This window comes from Periophthalmus magnuspinnatus, chromosome 9, assembly GCF_009829125.3.
Source record: "Periophthalmus magnuspinnatus isolate fPerMag1 chromosome 9, fPerMag1.2.pri, whole genome shotgun sequence".
Taxonomy (NCBI): domain Eukaryota; kingdom Metazoa; phylum Chordata; class Actinopteri; order Gobiiformes; family Gobiidae; genus Periophthalmus; species Periophthalmus magnuspinnatus.
Genome location: NC_047134.1, coordinates 32490569 through 32495053, shown reverse-complemented (window position 1 = coordinate 32495053; position 4485 = coordinate 32490569).

Below are 4485 nucleotides of genomic sequence, written 5' to 3'. Positions count from 1 at the left end.
CAGTAGTTTCCTAAACGGAACGCACGTCGATAATGTGATAGCGCTCTGAAGGGGAAGTGGCTTAATACAGAGAGAAAGGTGAGGGGGCCACTTTGAGCATCAAAAACGAAACAGAAACTTATTTATTACATTGTTTTTTACGTTGTGTGACGTTTATAATTTTACTTCCAGGTTTTACACAGGCAACAGATTTGACTTATCTAGCAACCATACAGCAAACAAGGGCCAAAGCTCATCTCATTAACACAATACTTATGTTTACACTAATAAAAACAGATGACAACACCTCTATTTTGTTAAATGAAAAATGCAATCCTTGTGCGTAAATTGTCTTTGCATTTTGGATGGAATTTTCTGTGTTGATAAGTGGTGTTATGTTCTTACTGCTGCCTTTATTTTCAGCCACTTAACCACCACAGATACTATCCCACCAAACCAAGAAATGAAAGAAAAAGAAATTAGAAAAACTTTAAAACCTGCCATGTGCACTTTAAGTTGCAAAGCACATAAAGGCAATTTACTGAATGTCTCTCCCCAAGCAGTTCTATACCAAGGAAAAGGCTCAATACTTGATATCAGTTTTGATAACACAATGAAAAACTGTTAAGAATGTAATTTTCAGGACTAAATCTCGAGTCAAAGTCATAACCTCTGACTTGGACTCGAGTCAGACTTGAGTCACTATTTTGATGGCTCGAGACTTGACTTGATAAAATCGACTAAAACTTGGAGCTCAACTTGGACTTGAGGGTCAGTGACTCAGGAAGGACTTGACTTGGACTTGAGCCCTGTGACTTGTGATGACTCGATGCTTCTGCTCAAAAAATATGTCAAAACATAAATGTATTTAGAAAATACTCTTCTCTGCTTAATTTTAAAGAAGCAAACATGGACCAAGACCAACCTCGGATTCAGGAGGAGCAGTGTGGTTTTCGTCCTGGTCGTGGAACACTGGACCAGCTCTATACTCTCCATCGGGTCCTCGAGGGCTCATGGGAGTTTGCCCAACCAGTCCACATGTGTTTTGTGGACCTGGAGAAGGCATTCGACTGTATCCCTCATGGGGGGGTGCTCTGGGAGTATGGGGTCCGGGGCTCTTTGCTAAGGGCTGTCCGGTCCCTGTATGACCGGAGCAGGAGCTGTGTTCATTGCCGGCAGTAAGTCAGACCTGTTCCCAGTGCATGTTGGACTCCGCCAGGGCTGCCCTTTGTCATCGGTTCTGTTCATTATATTTATGGACAGAATTTCTAGGCGCAGCCAGGGGCCGGAGGGGGTCTGGTTCGGGAACCACAGGATCTCATCTCTGCTATTTGCAGATGATGTTGTCCTGATGGCTTCTTCAAGCCAGGACCTGCAGCAGGCACTGGGGCGGTTTGTAGCCGAGTGTGAAACGGCTGGGATGAGAATCAGCTCCTCCAAATCCGAGGCCATGGTTCTCGACCGGAAAAAGGTGGTTTGCTCTCTCCGGGTGGGTGGTGAGTCTCCGCCCCAAGTGGAGGAGTTCAAGTATCTCAGGGTCTTGTTCACGAGTGAGGGAAGGATGGAGCGGGAGATTGACAGGCGGATCGGTGCAGCGTCTGCTGTGAGGCAGTCGCTGTATCGGTCCGTTGTGGTAAAGAAGGAGCTGAGCCGGAAGGCGAAGCTCTCGATTTACCGGTCAATCTACGTTCCTACTCTCACCTATGGTCATGAGCTCTGGGTAATGACCGAAAGGACAAGGTCACGGATACAAGCGGCCGAAATGGGTTTCCTCCGCAGAGTGGCCGGGCGCACCCTTAGGGATAGGGTGAGGAGCTCAGTCACACGGGAGGAGCTCGGAGTAGAGCCGCTGCTCCTACACGTCGAGAGGAGCCAGTTGAGGTGGCTCGGGCATCTGCTCAGGATGCCTCCTGGATGCCTCCCTAGGGAGGTGTTCTGGGCATGTCCCACTGGGAGGAGGCCCCGGGGAAGACCCAGGACACGCTGGAGGGACTATGTCTCTCGGCTGGCCTGGGAACGCCTTGGGGTCCCACCGGAGGAGCTGGAGGACGTGTCTGGGGGGAGGGAAGTTTGGGAGTCTCTGCTTAGACTGCTGCTCCCGCGACCCGGCCCCGGATAAGCGGAAGAAAATGGATGGATGGATGGACCAAGACAAAAATCATATGAATTGCAAAAATATGACCTGTATTTTGTAGTTCAGTTTAAAAACTTGAAAGGACTTGAAGCTCAAAGCAAAGAACTTGGACTCGACTTGGACTTGCGTGCCATTGACTTGGGACTTGACTCAGACCTGAGACAAAAGACTTGAGACTTACTTGGGACTTGCGAAACAACGACTTGGTCCCACCTCAGCTAAATAATAGTTATTTAAGTTCTATAGTCTTATATAGACTTTTGCCAACCCTACAGAGTATGAAAGGAAAAACAAAGACATGCTTTGCCAATGTTTATCCAGGGAACAGGATTCACAACCTTCACATTAGAGAACCAACTCTACCAACTGAGCAACCGTAATCACTAATTATGTTCAAACCATAATCATAAAAATACAGCAAATTACATCCCAGGTAAACAGATTAACAGTTAATTCTAGTATCTTGGTATTCAGATTTTTAAATATATTTATCAGCCAATGCACATTGATATATAGGACATTTAAAAACAGTAAAGTGTGGAATGTGGATGAGAAGATGAGTTGGAGTCCAGTTCCTTTGACATTGCACGATAGAGATTTAATAATGACCACTGTTAGAGGTTAGACACCGTTTATTGGCAGCCACAGTTCTTACAGTACAATTCTATCATGACCTATTCGTTTAAGTTATACTGAGAAATGTAGTGTGCATAGACTAGCTTATAACATCTCAGACCAATCAACAAAAACACATATATTATTGCTTTAGAAAGATTCAACAGTGGTTCAACCCCACATGGAAAGGGAGAAGGCCGGACAAAAATGTGATTTAAAAGAAAAAAAAAAAAAGGAAGAAAAAAACCCCCCAGAGTCATTATAAATTAGTAAAATGATGAATTTCCCCTTGTTGTGAAATTCACTTGTTAATTGATGTTGGCTGTATGGCTTAGAAATATACTGTAGCAAAATTATTATATTTTATTTTTAGCCTGATGGGAAATGGTGATAAAAACTAAAATAGTGTGGAAAGTTGTCAGAGAATAATTCTGTTTAATTATTAATGTATTATTTGAAACTAACTATTTTGAATTTTGGTTCATATCTGGAGGATCTTAATCAATTCTGAATTCTCCCTTCTTTTAACCAAAGACACATTTTTGAAAAAGATGGCCATACTAAAACCAGCCTGCTAGTTTAGATGGCCAAGTTTCTCATTTTAGACTATTACTACTGGGAGTTGATCAAAATAAAACCAAAAACACATTTCCAATAGTGTAAACCGACATCTGCTCCACCAGGGGGCAGCGTAAAGACATTATACAGACGTGAATGTTTAATATTAGTGTTACTTTACTATTGCATCTATCACTATAACGCTGAAAAATATTGTTTTCTTTAACTTTAATAGGCTCATTTAGTTGTCTAACCAGCCATCCGACCTACTCACTGAATTCTTTACAGAGAAAACAACAGCAGTAAACTTATGAGAGAATTGTGATATGTCCATTTTGGTTTAAGAAATGGCTACAGTTCAGTTGTTGAACACAGTCTGTTCTGAATGATATGAGCGCTTGTTCTGCTCAAAGACTAGATTAAAGTCAAATATATAGTGTCATTACCAATTAAATTTAATAAACGTATGTTCCTCCTTCCTAACTGTTGACAGTACATAATTGTTTGAAATAGGAGAGGGCGATATGACTGTTAAAAAAAAAAAAAAAATGATCTGTTCCTCGTGTTAATCTGTACTTTTGGTGAATTTGCCAAATTTTGAATTAGTGCTTGCTTGATTGACATACACTTTCCCCACTCCCTCCTGCTATTGATCAGCCTCAATCATGTTTTAAGGGAATGACAGGTGGATTTAAGCAATCACAGTGAAGTGCAACCTCTCAGAAGGTATCCCTCCGTCTTGGAAGCATTATAAAAGATACTAACTAAAGTATTGAACATGTGTGTATTCTGTATCCCAAGCAACACGAATAGTGATAAAACTGAAATTGTGAAATCTTGGCTTTAAGAAATTTGTGAAAACTTTGGCATATCACCCACCCCTACTTCAGATAACCCAAATTATTATTACCTTTTATGGAACCAAATAAAAGAGACTTTCTCTGTACAGAATGGAAAGTCTGATGGTCAGACTGCGATTAGAAAAGTTCAGTATTTCAAAAACACAAATACACATAGCTTCCTTCATTTGCTCAATAAAGACAAGTGGCATTTCCAAAAAAATAAACATATCAACGTAGTTCCTCTGATCACCGTCACCAGTGCCACCTACGGGCACTTCAGGGTCATTATAGAGAAGTAGAAGGCACATAGTGTTTTATTCCCTGATTACAGAGAGTATGGATTTTTTTTTCATGTAA